The sequence below is a fragment of the Neofelis nebulosa genome, chromosome 7, assembly GCF_028018385.1.
Source record: "Neofelis nebulosa isolate mNeoNeb1 chromosome 7, mNeoNeb1.pri, whole genome shotgun sequence".
Lineage (NCBI taxonomy): Eukaryota > Metazoa > Chordata > Mammalia > Carnivora > Felidae > Neofelis > Neofelis nebulosa.
Genome location: NC_080788.1, coordinates 119,613,131 through 119,631,534, shown reverse-complemented (window position 1 = coordinate 119,631,534; position 18,404 = coordinate 119,613,131). Strand labels below are relative to the sequence as shown.

At 36.6% G+C, this 18,404-nt stretch overlaps 1 protein-coding gene across 10 annotated transcripts in view; it reads left to right on the top strand.

Moving 5' to 3' along the window:
- Positions 1-18,404, top strand: part of NUMB (NUMB endocytic adaptor protein) — a 206,550-nt gene that overhangs the window by 88,009 nt on the left and 100,137 nt on the right. For 3 of the 10 annotated variants that reach the window (XM_058739574.1, XM_058739577.1, XM_058739573.1), the window contains one exon: positions 935-1,022. The exons of the other annotated variants lie outside the window; for them this stretch is intronic. The gene's annotated coding sequence lies outside the window, so the exon portion shown is untranslated. The remainder of the gene's footprint in view (positions 1-934; positions 1,023-18,404) is intronic. 10 annotated transcript variants of the gene reach the window in all.

Below are 18,404 nucleotides of genomic sequence, written 5' to 3'. Positions count from 1 at the left end.
CAAATAGATAATGTTACAGATGATTTATTGGTAAATGCAGACATTAATAGAAATGTGTTTATTGTAAAATTATTTTATTGAGATTCTAAAGGCAGCAATAGCGACAATTAAACTTGTTTGACCCATAAAATGCTAGTTATAAATGAAATAATCATTCCTTAGTAGTAATATATTAATACCCTGCTTTGATGACATGCCTCTTTCTTTGTCTTTTTCTTACAAAAATTTCTTCCTACCATAGCTAGGAATCACTCCTTGTCGATACAGCTATTCACGTTTTGGGCCCCTTGAATACTATCAGTCTTTTTTTTTTTTTTAATGTTTATTTATATTTGAGAGAGAGACAGAGCATGAGTGGGAGAGGGACAGAGAGAGATGGAGACAAAATCTAAAGCAGGCTCAGACTCTGAGCTGTCAGCACAGGAGCACAGCCTGGTGCAGGGCTCCAGCTCACAAGCTGTGAGATCATGACCTAAGCTGAAGTCGGACGCCCAACGGACTGAGCCACCCAGGTGCCCCTGAATACTACCAGTCTTAGAAAGGATATGTACGGAATGGAATTTGTATGAGTTGTCAGCAAACAACAGTGTCTGTTCTGTTCGTCTCTTTCTTTGTGTCTATATAGTATTTTATATTTCACAGATTCAGTCTTTTACCTCTCAGGCATTTGACTTGTAATTAAGGGAATTATTTGTTATGAATTAGAGGAGATTTTGCTTCTACACCAGTGTGTGGATTTTATAGTTTCTATGGTAACTTGGAGTGGTCATTTTACATCATTAGAATAAAGTCCTGTTCTCTGGGGTAAATTGAGAATCTCCTCTTTGTATTTTGTGTACCTGTATTTTGTTTGGAGTTACCCTATCACTGTAACATAGCAGTAATTATGTTACAACAACAATTTTGTGAGATGTTTATTATTCTCATTTTACAGATGAGGAAACTGAGGCTTGGTGAAGTTACGAAACTTGTCCAAAGTCACACAGCTTACTGTAAAGGGCACAGCCAAGATTCAGAGCCAGGTCTGTCCAACTTCAAAACTCTTAATTGTAGCCATGAAACTTTGAAATAGCTGTTAAGTATCAACCTATGATAAGTTATATTGCTATTAATATTGCTTAACTGTTGTTTAACTGTTACTAATAATTTTTTTAATGGTGAGTTTTTCTGTCCATGATAATTTTATGTATCTTTTAAATATTGTGAAAAGAAGTGTAACATAGTAATTGAGGGTCTGGGCTCTCGAGACAGATTCCTGGTTATGAATCCCTAAGCTTTTCTACTTGTGTGACATTAGGAAAGTGACTTAACTTTTTCTGTACCTCAGTTTTTCTATCTGTAAAATGGTGATAGTAATATTATCCACCTGATAAAGTTGTAAAGATTAAATTATATAATATGTACCAAAGCACTTAAAACAGTACCTGACACACAGTAAGCCATCAATAATCATCTCCTAGGAGTTAGTAAAACAAATGGTCATTATTTCTATATTAGGAAACTGAATAAGGAAAGTTTAAGCACCAATATAAGGTATCATAAAATTCACATGAACTAAAATTAAATTTGAGTAAGTTAGACCTAGGGAAAATCATACATTTAATCAATTTCACATCTGTGGTAGAACAAACTGGGCAACTGCTTATGAGCCTCACAAGTACAAGGATATTTTACATATAAGGACCAAACATAGTTCCACTATAAATACCCTTTGAGCCCTATATGATCATTGTATTATGAATGTGTTTTATCTGTTTTCTCCTTATAAATGCAATTTATATGCAGAATAAATGTTTACATTTTTAGGTGGCTTTTAAGGAGATATTTTGGCAATATTTGTAGATAATTACAAATAACCAAAACCTTATGTGTTATGTAAAATGTTGGTAACATTTCATCATTTGCAGGAATAGTTACCAGACTTAACATTGTATTGAATGTGCACAGTGATTGACCTTTGAACTGGTGGGGCCACAGCACATTCAGCTAGAACTCATCCACGTACTGATCACGTACTCTTTACTAATACTTGTTCATTGCAGCTGTAAGAATTCTTGGGGCACCTGGGTGGCTCAGTTGGTTGAGCGACCGACTTTGGCTCAGGTCATATCTCAGGGTTTGTGAGTTCGAGCCCCGCGTCGGGCTGTGTGCTGACAGCTCAGAGCCTGGAGTCTGCTTCTGATTCTGTGTCTCCCTCTCTCTCTGCCCCTCCCCCACTCATGTTCTGTCTCTGTCTCAGAAATAAATAAATAAACATTAAAAAACATTAAAAAAAAAAAAAAGAATTCTGAAGTGCCACATCCACTCTTACTATAGCTTAAAGTAAAATATGTGATCAGTGAATAAGAAGTTTATACCAATTGCAAATATATGCATAAATGGGAGTATTTTGGGTCAAGTTCTGCAAATATTCCAAAGCTGTTATTTTAAAATGGGACTTGCCCAGGAGTGCTTGGGTGGCTCAGTCAGTTGAGTGTCTGACTTGATTTCAGCTCAGGTCATGATCCTGGGGTTGTGAGATCGAGCCCCATTGGACTCTGCACTGAGCGTGGAGCGTGCTTGGCATTCATTCTTTCTCTTTCCCACTCCCTCTCCCTTTCTTTCCCCCTTTTCTCCCCTTCTCTCCCCTTCTCTCTCTTCTTCCTCTCCATCTCCCCATTTGCCCCCTCTCTGGCTTGCACTTTCTCTCAAATAAAAATTAAAAAAAATATATATATATAATATATGTATATATTATATATATATAGCATATGTATGTTGTATATATATTACATATGTATATATAAATTAAATAAATACATAAAATGGGACTTGCCTTGTATATGAGCCCAAGATCTCCCTGTAACTTTTTTTTTTTTAATGCTTTTTTATTTATTTTGAGAGTGAAAGAGTGAGCACAAGCAGAGAGAGAGGGGGACAGAAGATCTGAAGCCGGCTGTGTGTTGTCAGCAGAGAGCCTGCTGTGGGGCTTGAACTCACAAACCGCGAGATCATGACCTGAGCCAAAGTCTGACACTTAACCAGCTGAGCCACCCAAGTGCCCCAGATCTCTGTAACTTTTTAAAAAAGATCTTTGTAACTTTTAATCTACACGTGCATTAATTCTGTTATATGATACCGAATCTTCCTATCCTTGAACATGGTATGTCTTTCTAGTTCTTTAAATATTTAAAAATATCTCAGTAAAGCTTTTTATTTTTCTCTAAATATCTCTCAAACCTTCTCTTTGAATTATTAGATGCCTTATTTCTTGTTACTATTATAAATAGTATACTTTTCCTCTTTTGTTTTTCCTTTCCATTTCTATTTGCTGATGTAAGCTTTTTTGGTAAACAGATCTATGTTCAGTCACCTTACTAAATTATTAAAATAATGTGAATGCAAATTGTGTCTTCCTTTGCAATGCTTACATCTTTTCTCCTTTTTTTGCCTTACTATACTAGTTAGGACTAACAGTATAATATTCGATACAAGTGTTAATAGTGGGCATTCTTATGTTGCACTTTAAAAAAAAATATTTTTTAATTTTTATTTATTTTTGATAGAGTATGAGCAGGGGAGATGTAGAGAGAGGGAGACACAGAATGCAAAGCAGGCTCCAGATTCTAAACTGTCAGCACAGAGCCCAACACAGGGCTCGAACTCACAGACTATGAGATCATGACCTGAGCCGAAGTTGAATACCTAACTGACTGAGCCACCCAGGCGCCCCATGTTGCACTTAATTTTTAAAAGCAAGTGCTTCATGGAATGCCTCGGTGGCTCAGTTGGTTAAGCATCCGATTTCGACTCAGGTTATGATCTCACGGTTTGTGAGTTCGAACCCTGTGTCGGGCTCTGTGTTGATAGCTCTGGAGCCTGGAGCTTCGAATTCTGTGTCTCCCTCTCTCTCTGCCCCTCCCCTTCTTACATACTGTCTCTTTCTCTCTCTCTCTCTCTCTCAAAAATAAATAAACATCAAAAAAAAAAAAAACAAAGTGAGTGCTTCTTATGTTTTATGATTAAGAATAGTGCTTGCTGTAGATTTTTTTTCTTTTAAGTTTTTCTGTTTAAGTAAACGGTACACGCAACATGGAGTTCTAACTCGTGACCCAGAGTTCAAGAGCACATGTTCTTCCAACTCAGCCCCAGATGCCCCACTGTTTGTTGTAGGTTTTTCATAGATATGCTATAGGTTAAAGACATTTCTGTTGCTGGTTGGCTAAGATGTTTTTTTGTGTTTGAAGAATGAGTATTAAGTTTTATCAGACACTTTTTCTGTACTTGTGAGATCATATGTTGTCCTTCCTTATTCTGTTCAGGGTGGTGAATGACATTTATATATTTTCTTATTTTCTAATGTTGAATTACCCTTGCATTGCTGGAATGAACCAAACTTAATCATGATAGTCTTTTTTTTTTTTTTAATACATACAAGTGGATTTAGTTTATTAGTATTTCATTTAGGATTTTTATATCTATGTTCATGGGTAATGTTGGCCCATAATTTCATTTCTTACATTATCTTTGTTTGATTTTGGTGTTCAGATCATACCAGCCTTGGGATGCCTACCTGGCCCAGTTGGTAGAGCATGTGATTCTTGATCTCAGGGTTGTGAGTTCAGGCCCCATATGGGGCATAAATCTCAGTTTAAAAAAGTAAATTAATAAAAACAAATGTCAAAAAGATTATAACAGCCTCAAAGAATGAGTTGAGAACTATTCCTCCCCCCTCCACTCTGGTCCCCCCATCGCCACTAACGGTTTATGTAAGACTAGAATGATCTGGGGCCCCTGGGTATCTTGGTCGGTTGAATGTCAGACTCTTGACTTTGGCTCAGGTCGTGAACTCATGGTTGTGGGATCAAGACCCATGTTGGGCTCAGAACAAAGTGCGGTTGGGATTCTCTCTCTCCCGCTGTCTCTGCCCTTTCCCTCCTTGTGCTCTCTCTCTCTCTCTCTCTCTCTCTCTCTCTCAAATAAATAAATTAAAAACAAAACAAAAGACTAGAATGATCTGTTTCCTGTTTCTTGAACATTTGGCCAAACTTCTGTTCAACTGTCTGGGCTTAGTATTTTGGGGGGAGTGAGTGGGCTTAGAATTTTTTTGGTAGATATGTATTCAGTTTTCTAATGGTTTTATTTAAATTTTCTGTTTGTAGTTACGTCAGTTTTTAGGAAAAATTTTTCTTTGGGGCGCCTGGGTAGCTTAGTCAGTTGAGCATCTGACCTCAGCTCAGGTCACGATCTCATGGTCTGTGAGTTTGAGCCCTGCATGGGGCTCTGTTTTGTCTGTTTTGTTTTGTTTTGTTTTTTAAGTATTTGGCATAGGGGCACCTGGGTGGCTCAGTTGATTAAGCATCTTACTCTTGATTTCAACTCAGGTCATGATCTCACAGTTGATGTGTTCAAGTCCTGTGTTGGGCTTTGTACTCACAGTGCTGAGCCTGCTTAGGATTCTCTCTCCCTCTCTGCCCCTCCTTGCTCACGTGCATGTGCGTGTTCTCTCTTTCTCTCAAAATAAATAAATAAACTTAAGAGTATTTGGCATAAAGTTATTCAAAGCATTCTTTTATTATCTTTTAAATTTCTGCTTAGTATTTCTTTTTTATTCCTAATATTTTTTGTGACTTCTTTTTTTTTTTTCATCTATCTTGCTAAAGCATTTATATATTTTCTTAGCTGTGTCAAAAACTAGTGCTTGACTTTGATTTTCTCTATTGTATGTTTTCTGTTTATTAATTTTTGACCATTTTCCTTTACATACCTTTTAAGTGAAAAGCAGAATCTAATATAAGGACATTAGAGTATCTCATATTTTCCAAGGACAAGATTTCATGAAGAAATTTTTTTTTAATGTTTATTTATTTTTGAGAGAGAGAGACAGACAGAGCATGAGCAGGGGAGGGGCAGAGAGAGAGAGAGGGAGACACAGAATCTGAAACAGGCTTCAGACCCTGAGGTGTCAGCACAGAACCCAACACAGGGCTCAAACTCAAAAGCTGTGAGATCTTGATCTGAGCTGAAGTCGGATGCTCAACTGACTGAGCCCACCCAGGTGCCCCCCAGGTACAGGATTTCAGTCGGCCTTAAGAACAGCTGGACCCAGGGGCTTACAGTGCTACTAGGACTTTACTTCTTTCCTTTGAGTCTGTTTCTTTTGTCTCATTGTCAACTGGGTTTTCTATTCTTCGGTCTACATGGCAGAAAATGGTGACAGTGAGCCTCTGAGTTTGATGTCATTCCCAACTTTGTGTGCTCTTGATTCCTCCAGTGATTTCAGATTTTTCCATCTGGATCACTTCTTTGTTTTTGAAGATTTTTTTTTACTTTAGAATTCTCTTTAATGAGATTTTTTTGTAGTAAACTGTTTTTGTTTGTTTTTGTCTGAAAGTGTCTGTATTTTTTTTTTTTTGATAGATATTTCACTAGGTATAAAATTACAGGCTGGCAGTATTATTTTAGTCATTGGAAGAAATAATTCCACTCCCTTCTGGTTTCCATTGTTTATATTGATAAATCAGCTGCCTAATAGTTGTTAATATAAGTGAATGTGTCTTTTTTTTTTTTTTAAATCTCTGGCTGCTTTTGTACTCTTTATGTTTTTGGTTTCCTGAACTTTCATATGCTGTGCCTAGGTATAGATTTCTTTTTATTTTTCCTGTGTGAGACTTTTACTGTGAATTGTTTATTTTCCCTGGAAAAATATTTGTGGTTCTTCTTTGAGACCCAAGAACGAAATGCGTTGCTTCAAGAATATATACCTTTAGTTTTTTCCCCCAGATACCTCAAGGTACTGCAACATGGTGACTAAATTTATCCCTTGAGGTTTTGTGCCACCCTAATGGGGTGACTGTGGATTGCAAATATGTGTATGAGCCTTCTTGTCCACAACCTCTTAGAAATCCTTGTTCTCGGGGCGCCTGGGTGGCGCGGTCGGTTAGGCGTCCGACTTCGGCCAGGTCACGATCTCGCGGTCCGTGAGTTCGAGCCCCGCGTCAGGCTCTGGGCTGATGGCTCAGAGCCTGGAGCCTGTTTCCGATTCTGTGTCTCCCTCTCTCTCTGCCCCTCCCCCGTTCATGCTCTGTCTCTCTCTGTCCCAAAAATAAATAAAAAACGTTGAAAAAAAAATTTAAAAAAAAAAAAAAAAAAAAAAAAAAAAAAAAAAAAAAAAAAAAGAAATCCTTGTTCTCTTTGCATCAAGAAGATAAATTTCCTTGTCCTTCGGTGATGAGATGTGGGAAGAGATAGACTGGATTTACTTCCTGTTCACTCTTTTCCTGAACATAAAACTTCTGGTGTGTGTGTGGTGGGGGGGGGGGGGGGGTCTCAGCTTTATGCAGAAAGGGTCTCCTGTTACATTTCCATGTTGGGTAGGTCTTATTCTTTGATTTCTGTTTTCTCCCAAGAGATCATCAAAAGTGAAGCTCAACTTGGTGAGTTATGCAGATGTATACAGAATAAAAACTCTTTCATTATGCCACTGCTCTCTTTCAGTTTCTGCTTTCTTATAGATTGTGGTCTGGTTATTCCTTTATGATCTTGTCAACTCTTCATGCTTCAGTGCTTTTAATATTTTTTGAAATAAAATTTTACCCATCACTTTTAGCTGTTTTCAGTGAGATAATTGGGTGAAAATCTAGCCTGATATATTACTGGAAGTGGAATTTTATTCTAATTTCTTTGTGTTTTCTTTTTTTTGATTCCTTTTTATTTTTCCTGTGTGAGACTTTTACTGTGAATTGCTTATTTTCCCTGGAAAAATATTTGTGGTTCTTCTTTGAGACCCAAGAACGAAATGTGTTGCTTCAAGAATATATACCTTGATAGATGCTTAACTCACCAATTACTAGGCTTTTTTCTCATATAAGCATTTAAAATTATACATTTAGGTCTTTCATCCATTTTGAATTTATTTTTGTGTATGGTGTAAGAAACTGGTCCAGTTTCATTTTTCTGCATGTCGCTAAATTAACTCGGGAAACAACAGATGTTGGTGAGGATGCGGAAGAAGGGGAACCCTTTTGCACTGTTGGTGGGAATGCAGACTGGTGCAGCCACTCTGGAAAACAATATAGAGGTTCCTCAAAAAATTAAAAATAGAACTACCCTATGACCCAGCAAGTTTACCCAAAGTATACAAAATTTATCCAAAGGATACAAAAATGCTGATTTGAAGGGGCACATGCACCCCAATGTTTATAGCAGTGCTGTCATCGATAGCCAAATTATGCAAAGAGTCCAAATGTCCATCGACTGATGAATGGATAAAGAAGTGGTGTGTGCATCTATATCTATATAGATATACTGTGGAATACTACTCGGCAATGGAAAAGGATGAAATCTTGCCATTTGTGGGGCGCCTGGGTGGGTGGGTCAGTCACTTAAACATCTGATTTTGATTTTGGCTCAGGTCATGATTTCACGGTTTGTGAGTTCTAGTCCCATCTTGGGCTCCATGCTGACAGTGCAGAACCTGCTTTGGATTCTCTCTCTCTCTCCTTATCTGTCTCTGCCCCTCCTCTGAGTGTCTCTATCAATAAATAAACTTAAAAAAAAAATCTTGACATTTGCAACAATGTGGATGGAACTAGAGTATGTTATGCTAAGTGAAATAAGTCAGTCAGAAAAAGATACCATATGATTTCAGTCATGTGGAATTTGAGAAACACAACAGATGAACATAGGGGAAGGGAAGGAAAAATAAGATAAAAACAGAGAAGGAGGCAAACCATAAGAGACTCTTAAATACAGAGAACAAACAGGGTTGCTGGAGGGGAGGTGGGTAGGAGGATGGGTTAAATGGTCGATTGGCCTCAAGGAGGGCACTTTTTGGGATGAGCACTGGGTGTCATACATAAGAGATGAATCACTGAGTTCTACTCCTAAAGCCAGACTACACTGTATGTTAACTAACTTGAATTAATATAGGGGTGCCTAGGTGGCTCAGTCGGTTAAGTGTCTGACTTCAGGTCAGGTCATGATCTCATGGTTAACAAGTTTGAGCCCCGCATAGGGCTTTCTGATGTCAGTGCTGAGCCTGCTTTGGATCCTCTGTCTCCCTCTCTCTCCCCCTCCCCTGCTTATGCTGTCCCTCTCAAAAATAAACATTTAAAAAAATTATACATTTATAAGTGACTTAATAAGGTTTGAAATGGAATATTTTCATTATTTTTAACTATATGCATTTAAGATTTTTCATTTGCTATTATAATTTTTAGTTATATTTGCTCCTTTAAGCCATGACCTATGAGCCTCAAGTCAATTAGGAGTTTTGAAATACATGAATTTTAAAAGATTTATCTTTTTTGTTATATTTAACTCACCTCTAAAAAAAATTCATGATTTTCAGTTTGGTTCACAAAGCAAGACTCAACTATGTGCTATATGTAAGAGATATAAAAAGTGATTTAGAAAAGCTAAAAATAAAGGGAAAGGCAAAGATATGCAAAGCAAATGAAAACAATATGAAAGTATGGGTTGCTCTGTGACCACTCTTTTTAGGGATTTTTCTCCCCTTCCTGATAACAAACTTTAGTGAATAACCAGTGTTCCATATCATTGAGACTTTTTGAAGTTCTTGGAAGATTGATTTTGTATTAATAATTGAATGGTCATTTTTCTTTCTTCTTCTCCTGCCCCTGCCCCTTTCCTTTCCTTCCCCTCTTCTCCCTTCCCTACTTCCTCTTTTCCTTACACTTTAACATCTCTGAAACTGGGATCTATCTCATATTGGTATGCATCTTACTACTCATGATATTTCACAATTAATGAACAGTTATTAATAATTAATTTTGGCAGGAATTTTTCTTAGTGCAACATATCTTGCAATCTCTGGCATGTTAGTTTTGGTGAAATATACATTACACGTATCATGACTCTTCATTCCAACCCATCCCCTGCTTGAAATGCATCCCCTTTTTTGTCCTTCCTATCCTGTGCTTACTTATATCATTCAAGACCTTAAGGGTAGAAATAACCTTTAGTACTTCATGCTGGTTCCTCTTCTGCCAGCACCTAGCATAATATGTTGTTGGACACAGGGTTTTAAACAAGTAAGGGAAATGTGTACATATAATGAATCATAGCATGGGCTGTGATATATTTATATTAGTGATCAATTTTTTAGCTTGTTAGTAAGAGAAGATAAACATATACATTTTGGATAGAAAGAACAGAGCCCAATGATTCCTATATAAAGCAACTTTGAGAATTCATTGGATCGATGCTTAGTCATCTGATGATGGTCAAGGGTTTAACCAATGAAACAAAAAAAAAAAATTATGAACTATAAACACTGAAGGAAATAAAAAGAATGGTATAATACAGAATAATAGAGAACGGTATTTAGAAAGAGGAAAAAAGAAGGCCTCGTCAACAAGATATATTTTTTTAAAATACTTGCACATCCACAAATATTTTTTTTTTAATGGTTATTTTTGAGAGAGAAAAAGAGCATGTGCAGGGGTAGGTCAGAGAGAGTGGGAGACACAGAATCCGAAGCAGGCTCCAGGCTCTGAGCTGTCAGCACAGAGCCTGACACGGGGCTTGAACTCGCAAACTACAAGATCGTGACCTGAGCTGAAGTCTGACACTTAACCAAATGAGCCACGCAGGTTCCCCAATAAGATATTTAGGTTGAGACTTGACATATGAATGAAAGACAGAAGTTCTTGAAGGGTCTGAAAGAAAAGCATTTCAGACAGGGAAATAGCCAACCCAAAGTGGGAGAGAGCTTTTAGTTAATTGAAAGGCTCATAGCTGGGGAGACTGTCACCTCAAGGTAAGAGAGGCAGGCAGGAGCTATACCTTATATGTTAACATTTACTCAACCTTTGTGATGTTCTGGGCATTGTTCCAAGCATTTCTTGGGCATTGTCAGTTATTCTGCCATACTGACTTCCCAAATGCTGAGAGTTTGGATTTAATTTGAAGGTACATTAGAAAGCCATGGAACTATTATGCAGTGCATGATTCATTTTACGTTTTTAAAGATTACACTGGCTACCTTGTACACAGTTGATCAGAGGGGGACAGTAGAGGAAATAAAGATAAATACTGGTTGATGGCTTATACTAGTAAGATAAGAGGGAAAGTTGTTTTGGACCATGGTTCTGATGGTGGAGATAAAGAGCAATGGACAAACTTAAGATAATATTTTAGAAGTCTTTTGTTAATGGTTTGGATAAGGGGAGAGGATTGTGAGGGAAAAGGAGTCCGATCACAGAGCGGAGAGGGTTAAAGAATTGAAGAGATGATGTATGTAGATGATATGTGAAGTTATTTGTGAGGAAAGGAGTGCAGAGCTGTTTTTAACCTTCTTATTTCTATAATTTTTCCAGTGACATTTCTGTCTCTCTTTTAAATTCTTGGAACCAAATATATTTTTATTCTAGTCTGCCTCTCCAGATTCAGCACCTTTTTCTCATCCCACACTTAACAGATGCTTAGAGGAGGGAAGTCAGTGTAAAAGTAGGCTAGCATTCTCAGCAGTTCTGCCCTTTTTCATCAGGATGTTCCTTGCTAAATCAGTCCTTGCTATATCAGGGAAAACCATTTTGTTTTATAAGTACGGTTTAATTTTTGAAGGAACACCATTTTAATGAAGTCAGTTGTATATATTTGTATTGTGAGGTTAGGGGTGATGGTCATATTTTTATGTTCAGTCTTAACATGCCTTAAAAGGTAAAGGTGAGTATAGCTGAATTGCAAATTCAGTTCACCGATTGTTTTCTCAATTGAAAGGCAAGAGATCAACTAAAAGGTAAAATTGATTGTGTAACTAACCGAAAGAAAAAGTCTTCAGAAGAGATAGCTTTGTTTCTTTAATATTGCAGGTTTTTTAAATATTACAAGGTCAGCTTTTGAAACTACTGTTGACTGCAGTTTTAAGTAGACAGGTTCTTTACTCATTTTATGAAGCTCTAGTTTTCTCTTAGTCTTTTAAGAGTGAATAAAGAAGCCAAAGCCACGTATCTAAACAAAAGAAATAATTTTGTAAACAAGATGAGTGGGAAGATTAAAAGGAAGGTAGAAACTGAAAATTAAACGCTGATGATAGATCAGGATCACAAAATACTGTTTAAATCCACTTAAATTTTCGATAGTTACAGAATCCTTTGAGATTCTGATGAAAGTTGAAGAATCTGGTCCCAGAAAGTGCACAGACAATTGCACATTCAAGTTTGTGTGTAATATTAGGGCATTGCCAAATCTGAAGAGCCTGATGCACGATGCCCTATGCCCTGGTCAAGAACATGTGGTCTAAAAGGCAGTCAGGGTGAGGGAGTATATGGCTGAAGACTTTTGGCATTCAGACTGTGACAGTGTTCCCTTCTCAAATACCAATCTTTAGGACAACCAAGATTAATTTGTTGTTTTTAAACCTCTGGTCTGACAGCTGATAGCAAAACAACTTTTAGTTTTAGCTATTGAAAAATTAGAATAATCTGTTCTTAAAATCTTTTCTTTGAATATGCTGTAGATGGCAGAACTTTCTGAAATAAGGCAATATTGTGTTCAGGATATTCTAACATACGTAACTCATAAATTTGAACTGGAATAGAAACAAATTTTAATTTAACCAACAACTGTGTATATACAAGAACTAAATGAATGTTTCTTTTGAGAAGTAAATTTTAAAAAAAGCAAAACCAGCCCTTTATTCTTTCTACCTTTCTATGAATCTGTTTGTAAATTAATTTTTATCATAAAAGTGACTGAGCTTTTAAAATGAATTTTATTGGGGCACCTGGGTGGTTCATTCGGGTGAGCATCAGACTTCAGCTCAGGTCATGATCTCGAGGTCCATGAGTTCAAGCCCTGCGTCGTGCTCTGTGCTGACAGCTCAGAGCCTGGAGCCTGCTTTGGATTCTGTGTCTTCCTCTCTCTCTGCCCCCTCCCTGCTCACTCTGTCTCTCTCAAAAATAAATAAATATTAATAAAATAAAATGAATTTTATTAATTCTGTAAGTTTAATATTGAGTATTTTAATTTTACTGTGGATGATGAAGCTGTACTTTGTTGCAATTCACTTGGCTCCGTGCCTAAGTGGAACACTGAGCCAGTGATACAACTTAATAAGTTATAAATTATTTCCTGTTTGGGGCGCCTGGGTGGCGCAGTCGGTTAAGCGTCCGACTTCAGCCAGGTCACGATCTCGCGGTCCGTGAGTTCGAGCCCCGCGTCAGGCTCTGGGCTGATGGCTCGGAGCCTGGAGCCTGTTTCCGATTCTGTGTCTCCCTTTCTCTCTGCCCCTCCCTGGTTCATGCTTTGTCTCTCTCTGTCCCAAAAATAAATTAAAAAAAAAACGTAAAAAAAAAAAAAAAAAAAAAAAAAACAAATTATTTCCTGTTAGGCAAATTATGCCAGTTAGGCCAATATTTAATGTAATCCAGAATTCTTAGAATTCATTGATTCAGTAGGAGATTGACTAGATGATCTACTGCTGAATCCTTTGGCCATGTGGAAAGTCTAGGATTCCTTATATTTTTTAAACTTACTTAACTTGATGAACTAAAAAGATTTTTTTTTCACTCTAAATGTCTTATGACTTGAAAGCATATTACACACCATAAGAAATAGTAGAAATCAAAGAAAATTCAGAGATGAAATACTTTTTGCTTGTGGTACAATATTCTTTGTTAATGTAATGATTATTTAATATGTCATTTTTAGCTTAAATTTTAGTGAGTGAATAAAAAAAAATGTTTTTGGCAGATGGACAGTCAGTGCATTTTTTTTTCTCATAACTTTCCCTGTAGAATTCTGGAATAGAAGTGTGAGGAGGAATATAGTAGGATTGTATATTTTCACATCCAACCATATTTGTTTAGAGAATAATAAAGTTAAAGGCAATAAAATTAAATTTAGGTTCTCTTTGCTGTTCTACTCAGCAAGTTTCTTCTCTGCAGTGTTTTTGTGCCTCCCATAGTGTGAGCATACCGTGTGATTCTAGTGCTAGATAGATGCTTTTCTCATGGCATAGTTCCTAAGCATAAGACAGCTACTTTAACTGTATTCAGTTGAAAATAGCAAACTGTTCCATACTAGAAAAATCCTGTTTGTGTTGGATTTATTGCAAGATAGTGTAATACTATACTTTGTGGATGATTTGAGGTATTCCCAAGATAATTATCAATTTATGTGATTTTTGCTTTTAGTGCTATCTTTGGAATAACCTTGTGGGATTAGAGTCTCCTGAAAAAAGAAGTTTAGCTAATTTAAGGAAATTTGTGAATTTTCTATTTTTTTTCAGGTTTTCAAAATGGTTCCTATGGTTTAATAGTTTATTTTATATATTGTTACATTTGGTACTAGTTAATACATTTATAAAAATTAGAGTAATCTTACCATTTTGGCTTTGTTTCTTTTTCTTACAAGGAAGCAATCGTAAGTGTCAGGGTCAAGTTTCCTGAGTGTGTCTTTTATATCTCCTATGTATATCAAATTTGGGCTATAGTTTTGGGGTTTTTTTCTCCTCACAGTTAACTTTCTGAAGCATACTCCTGTCTTTTCCACTCGTCCTTATAATTTGTATACAAGAGAGGCCTAAAGTTAGAGGTGTGGTTGTGACTATAGAACAAATAAAAGCAAACAAATATAATGTAGGGGGGAAAAACTATAGAAAGTTCCCATTTCTCTAAGAGTTGTACCTCTAAAGGATTCTGGTTCATTCCAGATTTGGCTGGACAGACTAAATTTCAATGACTTTATTTTTTTAAATAAAAGTGAGAAAGTCTTTTAACTTTTATAACTATGTGTGATTTATTTTTCTTACTCTTTGTTAGATGTCTCTTAATTATGTGTGTGTATGTATTTATATTTCTACATTCCCCATCTTAATCCTCAGTTTCAGGAAAGGATTTTAGGTGACTTCCTTTCCACCTTAATCTTCACCTAAAATTATAAAATAGTTGATCTATCCAAAAGAATATATATAACATTTGTGGGGTATAGAGCATAATGAACTGAAAACTTGTGTATCTACAACTCAGTTTAAGAATTAGAACGGGGGTGGGGTGCCTGGGTGGCTCAGTCGGTTGAACGTCTGACTTTGGCTCAGGTCACCATCTCATAGTTGGTGGGTTCTAGCCCCATAGCAGGCTCTCTGCTATCACCGTGGAGCCTGCTTTCGATCTTCTGTCTCCCTCTGTCTCTGCCCCTCACCTGCTCACTCGCTCTCAAAAATAAATAAACATTTAAAAAACTTAAAAAAAAAAAAAGAATTAGAACAGGGGCGCCTGGGTGGCTCAATCAGTTGAGCATCCAACTTTGGCTTGGGTCATGATCTCATGGTTCATGAGTTCAAACCCTGCGTCAGGCTCTATGCTGACAGCTCAGAGCCTGGAGCCTGCTTCGGATTCTATGTCTCACTCTCTCTTTGCTCCTCCCCTGCTTGCTCTCTCTCTCTCTCTCTCTCTCTCAAAAATAAACATTAAAAATTTTTTTTTCTTAAAGAATTAGAACATTACTGGGGTGCCTGGGAGGCTCAGTCAGTTAAGTGTCCAACTTCAGCCCATGTCATGATCTCATAGGTTGTGAGTTCAGGCCCCACATCAGGCTCTGTTCAGACAGCTCAGAGCCTGGATGGAGCCTGCTTTGGATTCTGTGTCTCTGTCTCTGCCCTCCCTCACTCATGCTCTGTCTCTCTCTTAAAAATAAAAAAAAAGAAAGAAAGAAAGAAAGAAAGAAAGAAAGAAAGAAAGAAAGAAAGAAGAATTAGAACATTATTTAACATTCACATTATAGGGATCCGAGAAAGAGAAGAGAAAGAAAGGGGGACAGGAAATTTATTTCAAGAAATAATAGTTGAAGACTTCTCAAATCTGGGAAAGGAAACAGAAATCCAGATCCAGGACACAAAGAGAGACACAAAATCATACCAAGACACATAGTAATTAACATGGCAAGGAGTAGTGATAAGGAGAGAATTTTTTTTCTTTTTTTTTTCTTTTTTTTTTTTTTTAAATATATGAAATTTATTGTCAAATTGGTTTCCATACAACAACACCCAGTGCTCATCCCAAAAGGTGCCCTCCTCAATACCCATCACCCACCCTCCCCTCACTCCTACCCCCATCATCCCTCAGTTTGTTCTCAGTTTTTAACAGTCTCTTATGCTTTGGCTCTCTCCCACTCTAACCTCTTTTTTTAAGGAGAGAATTTTTAAAGCAGCAAGAGAAAAGAACACAACTCTCCATATACAAGGGAAATCCCATAAGGCTCTCAGCTGATTTTTCAGCAGAAACTCTACAGACCAGAAAGGAGTGGCATGATATTTTCCAAGTGCTGAAAGAAAAAAAACCTGCAGCCAAGACTGTTCTTTCCAGCAAGGTTATTTAGAACAAAAGGAGAGATAAAGAGTTTTCCAAACAAAAATTAAAGGAATCCATGACCACTAAACCAGCCCTACAAGAAATGTTAAATGGGAGTCTTTGAATGGAAAGGAAAGACCATAAGCAGGAGTGAGAAAAGTTAGGAAGTACAAAAGCAGTAAAATTAAGTATATCTATAAAAATCAGTCAAGGGATTCACAAAATAAAAAGATATAAGAAAGTATGACACCATATACCTAAAAAATGGTGGGGTGGGTAGTAAAGAATGGGTTTAAACTTAAGTGACCATCAACATAATATAGACTGCTCTATGCCTAAGAGGTTATATATGAACCAATGGTAACCACCAGTAAAAAAATCTGTAATAGAAATACAAAAAATAAAGAGAAAGGAATCCAAGTATATGGCTAAAGAAATCAAAAATCATGAGAGAAGAGAGCAAGAGAAGAAAGGAACAGGGAAGAACTACAAAAACAGCCATAAAGCAAATAGCAAAATGGCAGTAAGTACATACCTATCAACAATTACTTTGAATGTAAATGGACTAAACGGTCCAATCAAAAGACACAGGGTGGTGGAATGCATAAAAAAGTAAGAGCTGCCTACAAGAGACTGTTTTCAGACCTAAAGACACATACAAATTGAAAGGGTAGGGATAGAAAAGCATTTATCATGTAAATGGAAGTGAAAAGAAATCTAGGGTAGCAATACTTATATAGGACAAAATATACTTTAAAACAAAGACTGTAACAAGAGACAAAGAAGGACACTACATAATCTAAAGGGGAATAATTCAACAAGAAAATATAACAATTGTAAAAATTTATGACCCAACCTGGTAGCGCTGAAATACATAAAGCAGCTAATAACAAACATAAAGGAACTAATTGATAGTAATACAATAATAGTGGGGGACTTCAACACCATATTCACATCAATGGATAGATCACCAACAAGGTAACAGTGGCTTTGAATGACACATTGGACCAGATGGAGCTAAGAGATGTACATTCAGAACATTCCATCCTAAAATAACAGAATACATATTCCTTTGAAGTATGGAACATTCTCCAGAATATATCACATATTAGGCCACAAAACAAGTCTCAACAGATTCAAAAAGTTGAAGTCATACCATGCACCTTTTCTGACCACAGCACTATGAAACCGGAAATCAACCACACGCGCACCTGGAAAGAACACAGATACATGGAGCTTAAATAACATGTTACTAAACACTGCATGGGTCAACCAAGAAGTCAAAGAGGAAGTGAAAAAATACAATGAGACAAATGAAAACAAAAGCACATTGATCCAAAAATCTTTGAGATGCAAAAGCTGTTTTAAGAGGGAAGTTATTGGAGTATAGACAAACCCCAAAAGCAAGAAAAATCTCAAATAACCTAAACATACACCTAAAATTAGAGCTATAAAAAGAACAAATGAAACTCAAAACCAGTAGAAGGAACGAAATAAAGATTAGAGCAGAAATGAATGAAATAGAAACTAAAAAACAGTAAAACAGATCAATGAAACCGGGAGCTGGTTCTTCAAAAATATCAACAAAATTAATAAACCTTCAGGCAGACTCATCAGAAAAAAACAAACAAAAAAAGAGGAGTCAAAGAAAATCAGAAATGAAAGAGGAGAATTAGCACAGAAATGCAAAGGATTATAAAGAATATTATGAAAAATTAAATTTCAACAAATTGAACAACCTAGAAGAAATAGATAAATTCCTAGAAACATATATAACCTCCCAATACGGAATCAGGGAGAAATAGAAAATTTGAACAGACCAATTACCAGCAATGAAATTGAATCAGTAATAAAAATACTCTCAAGAAACAAAAAGTCCAGCACCAGACAACTTCACAAGTGAGTTATACAACACAACTAAAGAAAACTTAATACCAATTCTTCTAAAACTATTCCAAAACACAGAAGAGGAAGGAAAGCTTCCAATGCATTCTGTGAATCCAGCGTTACTCTGATACCAAAACCAGATAAAGACTCTACAGAAAAAGAGAACTACAGACCAGTATCTCTAATGCACATAGATGCAGTAATCCTCAACAAAATATTAGC